Source organism: Salmo trutta, chromosome 30, assembly GCF_901001165.1.
Source record: "Salmo trutta chromosome 30, fSalTru1.1, whole genome shotgun sequence".
Taxonomy (NCBI): domain Eukaryota; kingdom Metazoa; phylum Chordata; class Actinopteri; order Salmoniformes; family Salmonidae; genus Salmo; species Salmo trutta.
This window is the reverse complement of record NC_042986.1, coordinates 233,044-255,253: the sequence shown is the minus strand read 5'-3', so window position 1 is coordinate 255,253 and position 22,210 is coordinate 233,044.

The following is a 22,210-nucleotide window of genomic DNA, read 5'->3' as shown; positions in this document are numbered from 1 at the left end:
CATCTCACATTGCTCAAATTTGATTTGATTTTATTTGGATCTCTTTTAGTCCCCATTTGGACTAATCTTCCAAGAGTCCTTAAATATTAAAATACAATTTATACACGAACACATTTTCACATATAACACACCATTACAAACATACATAATATACTAACGTAATAAACCAATAAATAATCAATCTAAAAAATATGGATTCTTCATCTACTGTAATCCCACAACATTTCTGTGTATTATATTTAAATTGTTTTAAAATAATGTTTAAATTTATACATTGAAAGGTTTCTGGTTTGTTCAGTTAATTTATTCAATTTCTTTATTGCTCTAAATCAAAATGTTCTTTTGCCTATTTCTCTTTTCTGCCTGGATAACGCATAGATGGTGGACAATCTATTCCTAGTATTTACGGAATGTCTGTCTCTTACCAACTGATTACCGCTGTGAATTGTACTTGGCCGTTTTAAATGATGTATATTATGAAATAAAATAAGCATGTTCTTTTCAATTATCTTGTCGATTGATGACCAACCAAGAACATTGCGTATGACTGCAACAGAAAAACCATATCTCCACCGTAAAACAATCCTTGCTGCTTTGTTCTGTTCAATCTGCAGCCTCCTAACTTCACTTGATGATGCATTTCCCCAGACCACAGAACAGTAGTTCACTTGACTCTCAATTAAAGCTTGTGTTATTTGCTTAAGAATTTTTCCTGGTAAATATTTAGCTATCCTTCTGATTATACATGCTGTTTTAATATTTTTTTTACATAGATTAGTTATTTGAGATGACCATGATAAGCAGTTGTCTAGCTGCACTCCTAATAGTTTGGTTTCTGCCACTTCTTCAATTTGTACTCCTCCCATACTTAATTGTATCCCATGCTGTTTTGGCCTTTTCCTAGTGGAACAGACCAACATAACTTTGGTTTTCTTGGTGTTTAAAACAAGTTTATTCTGGCAAACCCACTCCCTAATATTCTCCAAATCTCCTTGTAAAGCTTGCTGTACCTGTTGAACCGATTGTCCTGCTGCATAAATTGTAGTACCATCTGCAAATATAGTAGCTTGAGTTTCAGCTAGGGCATAGGAAATGTCGTTGGTATATATTAAATAAAGAAGTGGCCCAAGGCAGCTGCCCTGCGGTATTCCACAGTTTAAAGCATGAGGGGAAGAAAATGAACCATTGATATAGGTGGACTGTTTCCTGTCAGTTAGGTATGACTGTACCCAATTCAATGCTACCTCCTTAAAACCATAATGCATTAATTTTGTCAAAATTATTTCATGATCCACTACAAATCAAATGCTGCACTGAAATCTAAAAATAGTACCCCCACAAACTTGCCATTATCCATAGCATTGAGCCACTGGTCAGTCATGTCAACCAATGCAGTGGTAGTGGAATGATTTTTGCGTTAAGCATGCTGATTGGCTGTAATCAGATCATTATTTTCCATGTACTCCCATATTTGTCTACTCACAATACCCTCCAATATCTTACTGAGTGTAGGGAGTAGACTAATTGGTTGACTATTGGCAGGAGTAGCGGGTGCTTTGCGTCTTTTGGAATAGGACAAAGTTTAGCATGCTTCCATACATTTGCAAACATCCCCTTTTCCAGTGACCAATTAAATATGTATCTCAGTGGAACTGCAATCTGGGGAGCAGCACAGCGAAGCAAAAAAATGTCCATAAGATCATAACCTGTAGATTTCCCATCAGGTAATGACTTCAAAAGGTTTAACACCTCCTCCACTGACACCGTTTGCAGACTAAAAGAGCAGATCTTGTTGCTCATAATATGATCATCAATCCATTGGACAATAGTTTGTTTGGAAGAATGTATGTTTACATTGTTGCTCAGTAAATTAATTTTCTTTGTGAAAAAATCTGCAAAATGATTGGCAATATCAACTGGTTTTGTTATTATTCTCCCGTTAACCTCCACACTAGATGGGCATGATGAGATAGATGTACCAAGTAAACCCTTAACTGTATTCCATACCTTTTTAGAATCATTTCTACAATCAATAAAAGCATTGTTGAAAAATAACTTTTTTTTCCTTCGATTCAATTTAACTGCATAATTATGCAATGTTCGATAATTCTGTTCATCAATTTCTGATTTTGATTTGGCTGCTAAGACTTTTAACATATTTCTTTGAGAAAAAGCCTCACCCAGTTCATCATCAATCCATGGAGATGGACGAGCACCAACTGTACTCTTTCTTACTGGGGCATGATGGTCCATTACCTCAGTGAGCAAATCAATAAAACATTCTGTAGCGTGATTTAAATCACCCTCTAGATAAATCATCTCCCAGGGTACAGCAGCCAAATCATTTAGAAATAGCTCATAATTAAATGTTTTAAAATTTCTCTTGACCACAATCCTAGGGGGTTTCTTTGGAACCTTGGTGTTCATGGTTATGGTCACAATATTATGGTCTGTCCAGCCCACTGGCATTGATCTGGCTTTTAAGCATTGCGATGGTATATTACAGAAAATCAGATCAATGCATGTGTCTGAACGATGACCCAACATAATTGATGATCTAGTAGTATCATTAACCATTTGTTTCAAACCACAGTTCTCGGCATATCTCATCAATTTTGTTCTATTCAAATTATTGTGATCCTTCCAATTTATATTAAAATCACCCAAGATAAATACATCTCTGTTGCTATCTGTGGCCTTGTCAAACCCAGTGCATAAGTCATCCAAATAGGACACCTTAGAGCTTGGAGGTCTATACACACATCCTACCAAAATGGCTGCCTGGTGAGGCAGATGTACCTGAGCCCATAGTGCCTCTACTTGACATACATTAAGGTCATCCCTCCTCTTAAAAGGTATATGATTCTGAATGTACAGTGCTACACCCCCACCATTCCTATTCCTGTCCCTTCTAAGTAGACTATATCCATGAATGTTAATTTGCCCATCATTTACAGATGCATCTAAATGCGTTTCGGTCAAGGCCAAAATATGAATATTATTTATCTTGACCAAGTTAAAAACCTCATGTATTTTGTTAGAAAGGCTACATACATTAACCTGAGCTATATGCAATCATTTCCTTGTCAAGTGAAGATCAATAGAGAATGTATTCATTATAGTTGAAGTTGTCATGATACACTACAACATACAAACTCAAATTTGAACATTCAATTAAAATAGCCAGGGAGTTACTCTAGAGTCCCGATACAATTGCCCGTTGATATAAAGTTTATCCATCACCATGGAGACTCGTTGATTCAGGCAACGTTTTTCCTTCATGATGGGATATAGTTTTTTTCTCCTTTCATTGATCTCGGTGGGGAAGTGATCATTCATTCCAAAATCAGTGTTTCTGAATTCTCTGCCCATGTTCTTCGTCATTTCCTTTTGCTTAATTTTGTCAAAACATGCAATAATAGCCCGTGGCCTATTTCCAGAGGCCTTACCTATTCTATGGACTCTGGAGAAAGTGACATCACGCACAACATCAGTGGGCAGTTTTAGTTGAGTTGACATAAAATCTTGGACTGTGTCCTCACAGCCTCTGCTGTTGTCATTCTCCGGTATCCCTAAGAATATGAGATTGTCCCGCATTGATCGACACTGTACATCAAGCAAGGTTTCTTGAAGTTGTTTGTTCTCCCTTTGTACCACCTCCACCTTGCTATGAATAGAGTCTACAGTACCTTTCAGCTCCGTGTTCTCTTTCCTTAGATCATCAATCTGACGTTGGCTAAATTCTAGACTAGCACATAATGCATTGATGTCCTCTCGTAATATATCCAAGATATCAAGTTTGGCAAGCCTTTCATTGATGGATTTTAATAAGTCAACATCCATATCTGTAAACCTCTCCCCACTCGCCACACGCGCCCTCTTACTAGGGGATGGTTTGGTTCCATCGTTGATACGAATTGTCCAACCAGATTTTGGTTTGTTTTGTTGATTGGGTTGGTTGTCCTTAAAAATGCTTGAGTCCTCCGAAGCTAGCGACATGTTTCTAAGAGTTTGTAAGTATCTCTCATCAATGTATCGTTCAAGCTCTTCAATGGATTCTGAATCATCCAGCGTGTTTACAGACAGAGTTTAAAAAACAAACAAACAAATTGTTCAGCTGCGTGAGTTACTGCGAGGTCCACGATGTTGCAGTTGCAGGAGAGATGTTTGTTCCTGTCGGCGCGATGCACTGAGAGAGGTCAGTGAAGCAACAGGCTAGGCATTGTGCGTTATCTGTGACCTGCACAAATTAACAGCAAACCTGGTTTCAAAAACAGATAAAGCAACAGCTCGCGGCACAACGCCTCTCCTCTATTTGACCTAGATCGTTTGTGTGTATGTATTGATATGTAGCCTACATGTGCCTTTTTAAATTGATGTATTTCTGTCCTTGAGCTGTTCTTGTCTTTTAATGTTCTGTATTATGTCATGTTTCATGTTCTGTATGGACCCCAGGAAGAGTAGTTATTGCTGCTTTTGCAACAGCTAATGGGGATCCTAATAAAATACCAAATACCAGCTGTAAGTTTATGTGACTGTCCTGGGCTGTGGGGTTGCTGTGTTTCACCAGAAGAGCTGGATCATATTCACCACAACATGGAAGAAGAGTTAAGATAGCATCGGTAGGAAGACTATGCAGCATACAAAAGAAAGCATGAACCAGGTGAGGGAGAACTGTAGAAATCTGGGTGGAAAACTTTATCTTGCTTTAGACTAGTCAGCATCTCTCATGAAAACATTTTATTTTTATTTTATTTCACCTTTATTTAACCAGGTAGGCCAGTTAAGAACAAGTTCTCATTTACAACTGCGACCTGGCCAAGATAAAGCAAAGCAGTGCGAAAAAAAACAGCACAGAGTAACACATGGGATAAACAAATGTACAGTCAATAACACAATAGAAAAAAATCTATATACAGTGCGTGCAAATGTAGTAAGATTAGGGAGGTAAGGCAATAAAAAGGCCATAGTGTCGAAATAATTACAATTTAGCATTAACAGTGCAGTGATAAATGTGCAGATGATGATGTGCAAGTAGAGATACTGGGGTGCAAAAGAGCAAAAATAAAAAACAACATGGGATGAGGTAGTTGGGTGGGCTATTTACAGATGGGCTGTGTACAGGTGCAATGATCGGTAAGCTGCTCTGACAAAGTTAGTGAGGGAGATGTAAGTCTCCAACTTCAGTGATTTTTGCAATTCGTTCCAGTCAGATAACTGGAAGGAAAGGTGGCCAAAGAGGAATTGGCTTTAGGGACGACCAGTGAAATATACCTGCTGGAGCACGTGCTACCTGTGGGTGTTGTTATGGTGACCAGTGAGCTGAGATAAGGCTTTACCTAGCAAAGACTTATAGATGACCTGGAGCCAGTGGGTTTGGCGACGAATATGAAGCGAGGGCCAAGCAACGAGAGCATACAGGTCGCAGTGGTGGGTAGTATATGGGGCTTTGGTGACAAAACAGATGGCACTGTGATAGACTATATCTAATTTGCTGAGTAGAGTGTTGGAGGCTATTTTGTAAATTACATCGCCAAAGTCAAGGATAGGTAGGGTAGTCAGTTTTACGAGGGTATGTTTGGCAGCATATGTGAAGTAGGCTTTTTTGCGAAATAGGAAGCTGATTCTAGATTAAATGTTGTATTGGAGATGCTTAATGTGAGTCTGGAAGGAGAGTTTACAATCTAACCAAACACCTACGTATTTGTAGTTGTCCACATATTCTAAGTCAGAACCGTCCAGAGTAGTGATGCAAGTCGGGCTTGTGCGGGCAGCGATCGGTTGAAGAGCATGCACTTAGTTTAACTTGCATTTAAGAGCAGTTGGAGGCCACAGAAGGAGTGTTGTATGGCATTGAAGCTCGTCTAGAGGTTTGTTAAGATCAGTGGGAAGCTAGCGTCCTATTTCGACATTTTCCGGTGAATTTGCAGAGCACCAAATTCAAATTAAATTACTATAAATATTAAACTTTCATGAAATCACAAGTGCAATACATCAAAATAAAGCTTAACTTGTTGTTAATCCAGCCGCTGTGTCAGATTTTTAAAAGGCTTTACGGCGAAAGCAAACAATGAGATTATCTGAGGAGAGCGCCAAGCATACAAATGCCTAACAAATCATTTTCAACCAGGGAGTTGCGACACGAAAGTCAGAAATAGCGATATAATATATGCCTTACCTTTGAAGATCTTCTTCTGTTGGCACTCCAAAAGGTCCCAGTTACATTACAAATGGTCCTTTTGTTCGAAACTGTCCTTCTTTATATCCATAAAAACTCAGTTTAGCTGGCGCGCTTCAGTCAAAAATCCACTTGGTTTCCCTCCTTCAAAATGCATACAAAATGAATCCCAAACGTTACCAATAAACTTATCCAAACAAGTCAATCAACGTTTATAATCAAACCTTAGGTACCCTAATACGCAAATAAATGATACAATTTAAGACGGAGAATAGTATGTTCATTACCGGAGATAAATAACAAAGAACGCGCTTTCCTCCACGCGCATTGGAAACACTACAGCCAAAATGGGAGCCACTTAGAAAAACTACAACTTCTCCCTGATTTTCCCCCAAAAAAGCCTGAAACTCTTTCTAAAGACTGTTGACATCTAGTGGAAGCCCTAGGAACTGCAATCGGGGAGGATTTCGCCTTATTATAGTTTACATTTACATTTAACATTTAAGTCATTTAGCAGACGCTCTTATCCAGAGTGACTTACAAATTGGTGCATTCACCTTATGATATCCAGTGGAACAACCACTTTACAATAGTGCATCTAAATCTTTTAGGGGGGGGGGTAGAAAGATTATTTTATCCTATCCTAGGTATTCCTTAAAGAGGTGGGGTTTCAGGTGTCTCCGGAAGGTGGTGATTTACTCCGCTGTCCTGGCGTTGTGAGGGAGCTGGTTCCACCATAGGGGTGCCAGAGCAGCGAACAGTTTTGACTGGGCCGAGCGGGAACTGTGCTTCCACAGAGGTAGGGGGGCCAGCAGGCCAGAGGTGGATGAGCGCAGTGCCCTCGTTTGGGTGTAGGGACTGATCAGAGCCTGAAGGTACGGAGGTGCCGTTCCCCTCACGGCTCCGTAGGCAAGCACCATGGTCTTGTAGCAGATGCGAGCTTCAACTGGAAGCCAGTGGAGAGAGCGGAGGAGCGGGGTGACATGAGAGAACTTAGGAAGGTTGAACACCAGACAGGCTGCGGCGTTCTGGATGAGTTGTAGGGGTGTAATGGCACAGGCAGGGAGCCCAGCCAACAGCGAGTTGCAGTAATCCAGACGGGAGATGACAAGTGCCTGGATTAGGACCTGCGCTGCTTCCTGTGTGAGGCAGGGTCGTACTCTGCGAATGTTGTAGAGCATGAACCTACAGGATCGGGTCACCGCCTTGATGTTAGTGGAGAACGACAGGGTGTTGTCCAGGGTCACGCCAAGGTTCTTAGCACTCTGGGAGGAGGACACAATGGAGTTGTCAACCGTGATGGCGAGATCATGGAACGGGCAGTCCTTCCCCGGAAGGAAAAGCAGCTCCGTCTTGCCGAGGTTCAGCTTGAGGTGGTGATCCGTCATCCACATTGATATGTCTGCCAGACATGCAGAGATGCGATTCGCCACCTGGTTATCAGAAGGGGGAAAGGAGAAGATTAATTGTGTGTCGTCTGCATAGCAATGATAGGAGTGACCATGTGAGGATATGACAGAGCCAAGTGACTTGGTGTATAGCGAGAATAGGAGAGGGCCTAGAACAGAGCCCTGGGGGACACCAGTGGTGAGAGCACGTGGTGCGGAGACAGATTCTCGCCACGCCACCTGGTAGGAGCGACCTCTCAGGTAGGACGCAATCCAAGCGTGGGCCGCGCCGGAGATGCCCAACTCGGAGAGGGTGGAGAGGAGGATCTGGTGGTTCACAGTATCAAAGGCAGCAGATAGGTCTAAAAGGATGAGAGCAGAGGAGAGAGAGTTAGCTTTAGCAGTGCGGAGAGCCTCCGTGACACAGAGAAGAGCAGTCTCAGTTGAATGACCAGTCTTGAAAATTGACTGATTTGGATCAAGAAGGTCATTCTGAGAGATATAGCAAGAGAGCTGGCCAAGGACTGCACGCTCAAGAGTTTTGGAGAGAAAAGAAAGAAGGGAAACTGGTCTGTAGTTGTTGACATCGGAGGGATCGAGTGTAGGTTTTTTGAGAAGGGGTGAAACTCTCGCTCTCTTGAGGACGAAAGGGACGTATCCAGTGGTCAAGGATGAGTTGATGAACGAGGTGAGATAAGGGAGAAGGTCTCCGGAAATGGTCTGGAGGAGAGAGGAGGGGATAGGGTCAAGCGGGCATGTTGTTGGGTGGCCGGCCGTCACAAGTCGCAAGATTTCATCTGGAGAGAGAGGGGAGAAAGAGGTCAAAGCATAGGGTAGGGCAATGTGAGCAGGACCAGTGGTAGAAAGTGGACCAGCGGTGTTGTTTGACTTAAAACCTGTTGGGGATAGGGGGCAGTATTTGCCCGGCCGGAAAAAAAACGTACCCGATTTAATCTGGTTACTACTCCTGCCCAGTAACTAGAATATGCATATAATTGTTTGATTTGGATAGAAAACACCCTAAGGTTTCCAAAACTGTTTGAATGGTGTCTGTGAGTATAACAGAACTCATTTGGCAGGCCAAAACCTGAGAAGATTCCAGGTAGTTTTGGGCACGCTTTTCATCCGGACGTCAAAATACCGCCCCCTAGCCCAAAAAGGTTTTACCACAGTGTTCAAAAAAGGGTCAGAAGTATACAGAATGGTGTCGTCTGCATAGAGGTGGATCATAGAATCACCAGCAGCAAGAGCGACATCATTGATATATACAGAGAAAAGAGTCGGCCCGAGAATTTATCCCTGTGGCACCTCCATAGAGACTGCCAGAGGTCTGGACAACAGGCCCTCACATTTGATACACTGAACTCTATCTGAGAAGTAGTTGGTGAACCAGGCGAGGCAGTCATTTGAGAAACCAAGTATCAAGGCACAAGGCGAGACCCAAATGCAGACACAGGAGGTAGATGGTTGGAGTCTTACAATGTTTATTAATCCAAAGGGGTAGGCAAGAGAATGTCCGTGGACAGGCAAAAAGGTCAAAAGCAGATCAGAGTCCAGGAGGTATAAAGTGGCAGACAGGCTCGTGGTCAAGGCAGGCAGAATGAAAAGGCAGGCGGGTACAAAGTCCAGAAACAGGCAAGGGTCAAAATCGGGAGGACAAAAAAAAGGAGAATGCAAAAAGCAGGAGAACGGGAAAAACACTGGTTGACTTGGAAACATACAAGACGAACTGGCACAAAGACAGGAAACACAGGGATAAACACACTGGGGAAAATAAGCGACACCTGGAGGGGGTGGCGACAATAACAGGAACAGGTGAAACAGATCAGGGCGTGATACCAAGGCTGTTGAGTGCTTCTACACCTGCATTGCTTGCTCTTTGGGGTTTTAGGCTGGGTTTCTGTACAGCACTTTGAGATATCAGCTGATGTAAGAAGGAATATATAAATACATTTGATTTGATTTGATTTGAGTCTGCCGATAAGAATGCGGTGATTGACAGAGTCAAAAGCCTTGGCCAGGTCAATGAAGACGGCTGCACAGTACTGTCTTTTATCGATGGCGGTTATGATATTGTTTAGGACCTTGAGCGTGGCTGATGTGCACCCATGACCAGTTCGGAAACCAGATTGCATAGCGGAGAAGGTGCGGTGGAATTCAAAATGGTCGGTGATCTGTTTGTTAACTTGGCTTTCGAAGACTTTAGAAAGGCAGGGCAGGATAGATATAGGTCTAGAGTGTCTCCCCCGTTGAAGAAGGTGATGACCACAGCAGCTTTCCAATCTTTAGGGATCTCAGACGATACGAAAGAGAGGTTGAACAGGCTAGTAATAGGGGTTGCAACAAATGCGGCAGATAATTTTAGGAAGAGAGGGTCCAGATTGTCTAGCCCAGCTGATTTGTAGGGGTCCAGTTTATGCAGCTCTTTCAGAACATCAGCTACAGTGAGGGAAAAAAGTATTTGATCCCCTGCTGATTTTGTACGCTTGCCCACTGACAAAGAAATGATCAGTCTATAATATTAATGGTAGGTTTATTTGAACAGTGAGAGACAAAATAACAACAAAAAAATCCAGAAAAACGGATGTAAAAAATGCTATAAATTGATTTGCATTTTAATAAGGGAAATAAGTATTTGACCCCCCTCTCAATCAAAAATATTTCTGTCTCCCAGGTGTCTTTTATACAGGGAACGAGCTGAGATTAGGAGCACACTCTTAAATGGAGTGTTCCTAATCTCAGTTTGTTACCTGTATAAAAGACACCTGTCCACAGAAGCAATCAATCAATCAGATTCCAAACTCTCCACCATGGCCAAGACCAAAGAGCTCTCCAAGGATGTCAGGGACAAGATTGTAGACCTACACAAGGCTGGAATGGGCTACAAGACCATTGCCAAGCAGCTTGGTGAGAAGGTGACAACAGTTGGTGCGATTATTCGCAAATGGAAGAAACACAAAAGAACTGTCAATCTCCCTCGGCCTGGGGCTCCATGCAAGATCTCACCTCGTGGAGTTGCAATGATCATGAGAACGGTGAGGAATCAGCCCAGAAATACACGGGAGAATCTTGTCAATGATCTCAAGGCAGCTGGGACCATAGTCACCAAGAAAACAATTGGTAACACACTACGCCGTGAAGGACTGAAATCCTGCAGCGCCCGCAAGCTCCCCCTGCTCAAGAAAGCACATATACATGCTCTTCTGAAGTTTGCCAATGAACATCTGAATGATTCAGAGGACAACTGGTGAAAGTGTTGTGGTCAGATGAGACCAAAATGGAGCTATTTGGCATCAACTCAACTCGCCGTGTTTGGAGGAGGAGGAATGCTGCCTATGACCCCAAGAACACCATCCCCACCGTCAAGCATGGAGGTGGAAACATTATGCTTTGGGGGTGTCTTTCTGCTAAGGGGACAGGACAACTTCACCACATCAAAGGGACGATGGATGGGGCCATGTACCGTCAAATCTTGGGTGAGAAACTCCTTCCCTCAGCCAGGGCATTGAAAATGGGTATTGGATGGGTATTCCAGCATGACAATGACCCAAAACATACGGCCAAGGCAACAAAGGAGTGGCTCAAGAAGAAGCACATTGAGGTCCTGGAGTGGCCTAGCCAGTCTCCAGACCTTAATCCCATAGAAAATCTGTGGAGGGAGCTGAAGGTTCAAGTTGCCAAACGTCAGCCTCGAAGCCTTAAAACCTCTTACATCTAGACGTTCCGCTAGTGGAACACCTGCTCCAATATCCAATGACAGGCGTGGCGCGAATTACAAATTCCTCAAAAATCCCCAAACTTCCATTTTTCAAACATATGACTATTTTACACCATTTTAAAGACAAGACTCTCCTTTATCTAACCACACTGTCCGATTTCAAAAAGGCTTTACAGCGGAAGCAAAACATTAGATTATGTCAGCAGAGTACCCAGCCAGAAATAATCAGACACCCATTTTTCAAGCTAGCATATAATGTCACAAAAACCAAAACCACAGCTAAATGCAGCACTAACCTTTGATGATCTTCATCAGATGACACTCCTAGGATATTATGTTATACAATACATGCATGTTTTGTTCAATCAAGTTCATATTTATATCAAAAACCAGCTTTTTACATTAGCATGTGACGTTCAGAACTAGCATTCCCACCGAACACTTCCGGTGAATTTACTAAATTACTCACGATAAACGTTCACAAAAAAACATAACAATTATTTTAAGAATTATAGACACAGAACTCCTTTATGCAATCGCGGTGTCCGATTTTAAAATAGCTTTTCGGTGAAAGCACATTTTGCAATATTCCAAGTAGATAGCCCGGCCATCATGGCTAGCTATTTTGACACCCACCAAGTTTGGTACTAACCAAACTAAGATTTACTATAAGAAAAATTGGATTACCTTTGCTGTTCTTCGTCAGAATGCACTCCCAGGGCTTCTACTTCAATAACAAATGTTGGTTTGGTTCCAAATAATCCATAGTTACATCCAAATAGCGGCGTTTTGTTAGTGCGTTCAAGACACTATCTGAAGGTTAAAGAAGGGTGACGCACCCGGCGCGTTTCGTGACAAAAAATGTCTAAATATTCCATTACCGTACTTCGAAGCATGTCAAACGCTGTTTAAAATCAATTTTTATGTGATTTTTCTCGTAAAAAAGCGATAATATTCCGACCGGGAAACCCTGTTTTCGTTCAAAGACGAAAAAATAAAAACATGGTGTCGGCTCGTGCACGCGCCCCCAGTCTCATTGTTCTCAGATTGACCACTATCCAAATGCGCTACTGTTTTTCAGCCATGGCCTGCAAAGTCATCATTCACCGTTCTGTCGCCTTCTGAGAGCCTATGGGAGCATTAGAAAATGTCACGTCATGCCAGAGATCCCCTGTTTTGGATAGAGATAATCAAGAAGGCCAAGAAATAGTCAGAGAGGGCGCTTCCTGTTTGGAATCTTCTCAGGTTTTGGTCTGCCAAATGAGTTCTGTTATACTCACAGACACCATTCAAACAGTTTTAGAAACTTTGGAGTGTTTTCTATCCAAAGCTAATAATTATATGCATATTCTAGTTTCTGGGCAGGAGTAATAATCAGATTAAATCGGGTACGTTTTTTATCCGGCCGTGAAAATACTGCCCCCTATCCATAACAAGTTAATGACTTGGAGAAGATCTGCAAAGAGGAGTGGGACAAAATCCCTCCTGAGATGTGTGCAAACCTGGTGGCCAACTACAAGAAACGTCTGACCTCTGTGATTGCCAACAAAGGTTTTGCCACCAAGTACTAAGTCATGTTTTGCAGAGGGGTCAAATACTTATTTCCCTCATTAAAATGCAAATCATTTTATAACAGTTTTGACATGCGTTTTTCTGGATTTTTTGGTTGTTATTCTGTCTCTCACTGTTCAAATAAACCTACCATTAAACTGATAGACTGTTCATTTCTTTGTCAGTGGGCAAACGTACAAAATCAGCAGGGGATCAAATACTTTTTTCCCTCACTGTATCTGGATTTGGGTGGGGGGGGGCAAGTTGCTGTGGGTGAGCAGAGCTGTTGGCCGGGGTAGGGGTAGCCAGGTGGAAAGCATGGCCAGCCATATAAAATGCTTATCGAACACATGACATAATACAGAACATTAATAGACAAGAACAGCTCAAGGACTGAACTACATCAATTTAAAAAAGGCACACGTAGCCTACATATCAATACATGATATTAAAAAAAATACTGCTGTGATGCAGCTAGCATTGATCCTGGACAGTGGACACCCTCATAGGGTCTCTTATGAATCCTTCTGCTAGTGACCTTTCTTCCCAAGTCCTCACTGAGCACACACATAATGGTGCCCTCATAGGTCCCCATCGTATCCACTTAACCTTGATGCAAGACTGCATGGGTCAACTTTTCTGTAGTTCTTGCCTTTCAAGTCCTATTTCAGAGCCGTATTTTTATTCACTTCACAAGGCATCCACGACACTGCTCGCATTGCTAACCCTGGAGCCTTACTGCTTAAAACTTTTCCTTTTAAAACTGGCATTCTGAAGGGCATGGGCATGGGGAGTTATGGGTCTGGTGAACATTTAACACAGTACAATGCTCTGTAAACCAAATTTTTAACAAGGAAAACAGTGTCAGTTCTAGTGTGTTTATCTTTTTGCAAACATGCATTTGTTTAGCATTCTAATACAGATTTAATAGGCTGGTATCCGTGATGGCACTGCTCTTACCAAATGCTTTTTACAATTGTATGCCAAATTACTCCTCCACGCAACAACAACTCCTGTATTCCATAAGGTTGACAAACAAGTGGAATCAGAAGTCTTTGCTCTCCCTCAGTCTCAGGTCCACAATGATGATGTATCGTGGGAGCACTCCAAACGCCAGCAGCTGGAGGCACTCTATGAGGCACTCTATTGCCCACAAGGACATCTGCAGACTGACAGATGAGCTGGAATCTGTCAAGAAGACCCAGGGCATGTGTGGTATTTTTTATACCTTTATTTAACCAGTTAAGAACACATTCTTATTTACAATGATGGCCTACCGGGGAACAGTGGATTAACTGCCTTGTTCAGGGGCAGAACGCCAGATTTATACCTTGTCAGCTCAGGGATTCGATCCAGCAACCTGTCGGTTACAGGCCCAACACTCTAACCACTAGGCTACCTGCCACCCCGTGAGACAACAATCATACAATACTATCATTCCCATTAAATTGATAGTACCAAGCAATACAATTTGCATCTTCTCACTTCTGAGTTGAGGAATAGAAATTTGAATAGAAATAAAATGCAGCTATTCCCCTGCACATTTCTTTTGTACACTAGTTGCTGGGCAGTTCAGTGTGCATCCTGAAGTCACACAAATTAAATGAGTATTTTATCAATTTGTCATCCGAGTTGCAATACCTAGAAGACAAACCATTAGCAGAACAGATCAATACATCCTTCGCCACAAGTTCGGCTTCTTGTCATTAGTGTCACGGTTCCTTAAGGCAGGAGGAAAGGGCAGAGTCAAACGCAGGAGACGTAGTCCAGTAGTGTCGTAGAACGATATATTTATTGCACCGAAAAACCACTCGGCGTAACAAAAGGGCATAGGGTGCGCCCAGAGACCACACGGGAACACAGTAAACCCCGAGAAAACAAAAATACGCACGGGGCGCAGCCCGGCAAATGCAATATTCCTCCAGCGAGAATCCGCTGGGGAAAAATGTGCAAAAAGCACAGAACGTTCACAGACCTGCCCGCTGACAAACAAACAATCCCACACAAAGACGAACCCAAAGAAACAAACTAAATACCTCCCCACTAATGACAGACAAGAGACAGGTGCGGGCTAGATCAGACAAAAACCAAAGAACACAGAAACATAGATCGTGGCAGCTAGTAGACCGGCGACGACGACCGCAGAGCTCCCCCCGACCGAGGAGGGGCGCAATCCACGGTGGATAATGTGGCAATTAGACAAGTGTTGGACGCGTGGGTGGTATGAATCAGAATCACGTTTATTGTCCTACAAGAGGATGATGTTGGCACAGCTCACACATTGCATACACAACACATATAGAAAACACAGCAGGAAACAAACTGTCAGACATAAATAGTACTCCTCATCAATGGCTGTGCGAAGTTGCTGGATATTGACGGGAACTGGAACACGCTGTACATGTCGATCCAGAGCATCCCAAACATGATCAATGGGTGACATGTCTGCTGAGTATGCAGGCCATTGAAGTCAATTTCAGCTTCCAGGAATTGTGTACATATCCTTGCGACATGGGGCTGTGCATTATCATGCTGAAACATGATGGCGGTGGATGAATGGCATGACAAAGAGCCTCAGGATCTTGTCACGGTATCTCTGTGCATTCAAATTGCCATTGATAAAATTAATTTGTGTTCATTGTCCGTAGCTTATGCCTGCCCATACCATAACCCCACCGCGACCATGGGGCACTCTGTTCACAATGTTGACATCAGCAAACCGCTCTCCCATACAACACCATGCAACACTGTCTGCCATCTGCCCGGTACAGTTGAAACCGGGATTCATCCTTGAAGAGCACACTTCTCCAGCATGCCAGTGGCCATCAACGGTGAGCATTTGCCCACTGAAGTCAGTTACGACTCCGAACTGCAGTCAGGTCAAGACCCTGGTAAGGATGACGAGCACGCAGATGAGCTTGCCTTAAACGGTTTCTGACTGTTTGTGCAGAAATTCTTCGGATGTGATCTGGATGGATACCCAGAATTTCATCAGCTGTCTGGGTGTCTGGTCTCAGACGATCGCGCAAGCGAAGAAGCCAGATGTGGAGGTCCTGGGCTGGTGTGGTTACACGTGGTCTGCAGTTGTTAGACCGGTTGGACATACTGCCAAATTCTCTAAAACGATGTTAGAGGTGGCTTATAGTAGAGAAATAAACAACCAATTCTCTGGCAACAGCTCTGGTGGACATTCCTGCAGTCAGTACACCAATTGTACGCTCCATGAAAACTTGTGATATCTGTGGCATTGTGTTGTTTGACAAAACTGCACATTTTAGAGTGGCCTTTTATTGTCCCCAGCACAAAGTGCACCTGTGTAATAATGACCATGCTGATTAATCAGCTTCTTGATATGCCACACCTGTCAGGTGGATGGATTATTTTGGCAAAGGAGAAATGCTCACTAACAGGGATGTAACAAATTTGTTCACAACATTTTAGAGAAATAAGATTTGTGTATGTGTGTGTATGGACCATTTTGGGGATCTTTGAAACATGGGACCAACACTTTACATGTTGCATTGATATTTTTGTTCAGTATATATATTCTTTCCCACACTGTTTGGAAAATGTTTAGGTGGCCCACCAAAGGATTTCAATGGCAAAAAACTCCCTGGTTTATCAAAGGTGAAATTGCTCTTCCATTTGGAACAACATTTTATTTGGAACAGGCTTGTTTGGGTTACTTTATTCTGATAGAGGTATTTATAAGAGGGTATTTTATATCGAATGAACGGTCATTCAGTTTACTAGGCCCCATGTGAACACAGGCCATGACAATTCAGAAAATGTACTGAAATTCTGTTCAAGAATGTCAGTTGGTTTTCATTTAGCCTGACCCTGGGCTGTATAGTGCCTCAGAGTAGGATTGTGGAACTAGGATTCGTTTTAACTTTTAGATCACAATTAATAACATAACATGGATAAGGGGTTGTGACTCCTATTCTGAGATGCTTTATTGATACAGGCCCACGTCTCCTCCCATGCCGTGTCTGTCTCTCCCCCACCCCAATACCTCCCCAGTCCCAGGGCACACCTGCTGCGGCAGAAAGCTGAGGAGAGCAAGCAGCTGAAGCAGGACGTCCAGAGTCTCTTCACCTCGGCTGAGAGGGAGCTGCGCTACGAAAGAGAGAAGAACCTGGACTTCAAAAAACACAACGCCCTGCTGGACCAGGAGAAGATCAAGATACATTTAACACAGTCCAAGTACACTGAGGACGAATCCTAACTTTCAGACTCATTTTCACTTGGTCATGCATAGGGCTGTTGCGGTAACCATATTATCGCCACACCAGCAGTCATGAGTCATGACCACAGTAAAATTCTACATAACCGTTGAGTCAAGTAATCTTCTCTTATGCTCTCCGGACATGCATTGGTAGTACCCAACTCTCTAATGACCATTATAAACTGGAGGGTCGAGCCCTGAATGCTGATTGGCTGAAAGCTGTGGTATATCATACCGTATACCACGGGTATGACAAAACATGTATTTTTACTGCTCTAGTTACGTTGGTACCCAGTTTATAATTGCAATAAGGCACCTCAGGGGGGTTTGGTATATGGCCAATATGTCACGGCTAAGGGCTGTGTCCAGGCACTCCGCGATGCGTCGTGCCTAACACCCTGACTACACCACTCGCGTCGTGTGCGAGAGCGTTGCAAAATACATTTTGAAATCTATATTATTCAATTATTGCATCCACACTGCTCGCGCCCGTCAACGAGTGTCTGCGTTACCAAGGGCTAAAATAGAAGTCAGTTCTATTTGTGACACAGATCAAGCTGCAAGTCCTGCCTCTCCCATCTCCTCATTGGTTTAGAGAAGCAGATACACACGTGCCATCTCCTCATTGGTTATACCCATGTGGGTGATTGAAAGACGAACTGTGTTGTCGGTTGTCGTGGTAATACTATGAAAGTTTAGATGGCAATCACCATATAAGTTCAAAGAAGAAAAAGCCTGGAAGGAGGAGAGATGACTAGAAACGATTCGGTTGACCATTTTATGTGTGGATTAATTGCCGGAGTAGAGGACCTTGTGCATTTCAGGTAAAATAATAACAATGTTAATATCCCAGGACAAATTAGCTAGCAAGTGCAAGCTAGCTAGCTAAATTGCCATAAATGTTTAATGCTTTTCGACCTGTCCCCAAATTAATGTAATTGGTTCAGAGTTTGTTTTGATATTTTAGCCTGCGTGTCGTGATCGCGTTTGGTGTGGGGGGACAAAATAAATTTATGCACGATGGCGCACGCGCGCAGCCAGTTTGGGTTCCGTGTGAGAACAGTTCTTAGCCGTGGTATATTGGCCATATACCACACCCCCTCGTGCCTTATTCCTTAATTAGGTCGCTAATGGCATATTACTCAGGGCTCTGTTGTCCCTCCAACCACTCTGACATCAATGCAAATGTAATCGAAAAATCACATCAAACACTTTTCAAAACAGTATGTTCTTTTAAAATTCACCTCACTGTGATTGATCAATTTGAAGAAAATTCAACCACAAGGTGAAACTGAGTGGAAAACATGGTTGTTGTGGATGTTTTTTCAAAGCCTAACACAACGAAATGGAAAGCACTTCTCAGTACATCGCGCAGACATGAATAAATATCTCTCCGGGAAGCAGAAGGGTGGAGGGGTGTGTTTCATGATTAACGACTCATGGTGTAATTCTAGGAACATTCAGGAACTCAAGTCCTTTTGTTCACCTGACATAGAATACCTCAATTAAATGCCGACCATATTATCACCAAAAATAATTATCCTCCGTCATCGCCATGGTCGTTTACATCCCACCTCAAGCCGAAACCTCAACGGCCCTCAAAGAACTTCACTGGACTTTATGCAAACTGGAAACCACATATCCTGAGGCTGCCTTTATTGTAGCTGGGGATTTTAACAAAGAAAAGCTGAGGACTAGGCTGACAAAGTTATATTAACATATCGACTGTACAACTAGTTCTGCTAAGACTCTCGACCATTGCTGTTCAAACTTCCGGAATGCTTACAAGACCCTCCCCCGCCCTCCTTTCGGCAAATCTGACCACAACTTCATCTTGCTCCTCCCGTCCTATAGCCAGAAACTCAAACAGGAAATGCCCGTGCTTCGTACTATTCAACGCTGGTCTGCCAATCGGAATCCACACTTCAGGATTGATTTGATCACATGGACTGGGATATGTTCCGGGTAGCTTGCAAAAATAATCTAGACACATACACGGGTACGGTGACTGAGTTTATAAGGAGGTGTATAGGAGATGTAGTACGCACTGTGACTATTAAAACCTACCTATATTCTGCCACATTACCAGTCACCTGGTTCGCGCTTTCAATTTTGTGCGAATGCTACCATCTATCCACGGTTTCTGGTTAAAGGTAGATAGATGGATAGATGGTAGCATTCGCACAAAATTGAAAGTGCGAACCAGGTGACTGGTAATGTGGCAGAATATAAACAGTGTAGTTATTCACTCCGTAAGGCAATCAAACAATCTAATTGTCAGTATAGAGAAAGTGGAGTCGCAATTCAACGGCTCAGACACGAGACATGTGTCAGGGACTACAGACAATCACGGACTACAAAAGGACAACCAGCCACGTCGCCGAGACCGACGTCTTGCTTCTGAACAGGCTAAACACATTGTTTGCACACTGAGGATAACACAGTGGCACCGACGCGGCCCGCTACCAAGGACTGCGGGCTCTCCTTCTCCGTGGCCAATGTGAGTAAAACACTTAAAAACGTGTTAACCCTCCCAAGGCAGCCGGCCCAAACGGCATCCCTAGCCGCGTCCTCAGAGCATGCGCAGACCAGCTGGCTGGTGTGATTACGGGCATATTCAATCTCTCCCTATCCCAGTCTGCTGTTCCCACATGCTTCAAGATGCCCACCATTGTTCCAGTACCCAAGAAGGCAAAGGTAACTGAACGTAATGACTATCACCTTGTAGCACTCACCTCTGTCATCATGAAGTGCTTTGAGAGACTAGTCAAGGATCATATCTCCTCTACCTTACCTGCCGCCCTAGACCCACTTCAATTTGCTTACCGCCCCAATAGATACACAGACGATGCAATCGCCATCACTCTGCACACTGCCCTATCCCACCTGGACAAGAGGAATACCTATGTGAGAATGTTGTTTATTGACTATAGCTCAGCATTCAACACCATAGTACCCTCCAAGCTCATCATTAAGCTTGAGGCCCTGGGTCTGAACCCCGCCTGTGCAACTGGGTCCTGGAATTTCTGACGGGCCGCCCCCAGGTGGTGAAGGTAGGAAACATCACCTCCACTCCGCTGATCCTCAACAATGGTGCGTGCTCAGCCCCCTCCTGTACTCCCTGTTCACCCATGACTGCATGGCCAAGCACTTATCCAACTCAATCATCAAGTTTGCAGATGACACAACAGTAGTAGGCTTGATTAACAACGATGACGAGACAGTCTACAGGGAGGTGAGGGCTCTGGGAGTGTGGTGCCTGGAAAACAACCTCTCACTCAACGTCAACAAAACAAAGGAGATGATTGTGGACTTCAGGGAACAGCAGAGGGTGCACCCTCATATCTACATCGATGGGACCGCAGTGGAGACTGTGGAAAGTTTCAAGTTTCTTGGCGTACACATCACTGACAAACTGAAATGGACCACCCACACAGACAGTGTGGTGAAGAAGGCGCAACAGCGCCTCTTCAACCTCAGGAGGCTAAAGAAATTTGGCTTGTCACCTAAATCCCTCACAAACTTTTACAGATGCACAATTGAAAGCATCCTGTCAGGCTGTATCACCGCCTGGTACAGCAACTGCACTGCCCACAACCGCAAGGCTCTCCAGAGGGTGGTGCCCAACGCATTACTGGGAGCAAACTATCCACCTTCCAGGACACCTACAGCACCCGATGACAGATGTCTAAAAAAAAATTCTGAGGTCTTGGCTGATTTCTTTTGATTTTTCCATGATGTCAAGCAAAGAGGCACTGAGTTTGAAGGTAGGCCTTGAAATACATCCACAGGTACACCTCAAATTGACTCAAATTATGTAAATTAGCCTATCAGAAGCTTCTACATTTTCCAAGCTGTTTAAAGGCACAGTCAACTTAGTAAACTGTAATGTAAACTTCTGACCCACTGGAATTGTGATACAGTGAATCATAAGTGAAATAATCTGTCAGTAAACAATTGTTGGAAAAATGTGTTGTGTCATGCACAAAGTAGATGTCCTAACCGACTTGCCAAATCTATAGTTTGTTAACAAGAAATTTGTGGAGTGGTTGAAAAATGAGTTTTAATGACTCCAACCTAAGTGTATGTAAACTTCTGACTTCAACTGTATATAGTCTTAATTCATTCCTTCTTAGATTTGTGTGTATTGGATATATGTTGTGTAATTTGTTAGACATCACTTGGTAGATATTACTGCACTGTCGGAGCGAGAAGCACAAGCATTTTGCTACACTGGTAATTTTGCTACGTGACAGGTGATATACCCCCCAAACTCTGTATGCCATGGGCTCTCCAACCCTGTTCCCGCAGCTACCCAGTGCTTAATCTGGGAAACCAAGTGAAATCTGTTCGGGAACAATGATAGTAACATGTTTTCATAACAAAACAACAAAAATGTCTAGCCCAATGACCACTCAAAACCTGCCCAAAAGGCCTGAAAACTAGCCCACATTTAGGAGTTGCCACATTTATCCAATACAGCCTTTATCTAGAACGCTATCCAGCCAATTAATATTAATATTGATATTAATATTAATTAATATTGGCATAATATTGGCATAACTTGTAACAACTTTGGAAAATACATTATTATTGCGAGCTATGACGTGCCATAATAAAGGAATTTGAATATGTTGTAAGAATGCCTGGATACAACCGTTAGCCGTGGTATATTGCCCATATACCACAAACCCCTGGGATGCCTTATTGCCGTTATAAACTGCTTATGAACATAATTAGAACAGTAAAATGATTTTGGCTTTCAGCCAATCAGCATTCAGGGCTCCAACACAGTTTATAATTGTAAATAAATATATTTTGCACATGTGCATAACTATAGATCAATCCAAAGTGAGAGTTTTAGGGAGGAAAGTTGAACAGAGGATCTCAATCTCTGAGCAAAAAACTAATGTTAGGCTATTACCTGGCAATTGTGCCGTTATTATGTGCCAGATGTTAAGGCTACAAACCGTTATATATGGCCCATTTGTGAGATTGACTTGTAATTTCAATAGGCATAGGCTACAGACTCAAGTCTGGGTTTATGATTGTAATTAAACTTTGCCATGGTTTGTTCAGCTAGATCAATCAATCAAATGTATTTATGGAGCCCTTTTTACATCAGCTGATGTCACAGCCTAAAACCC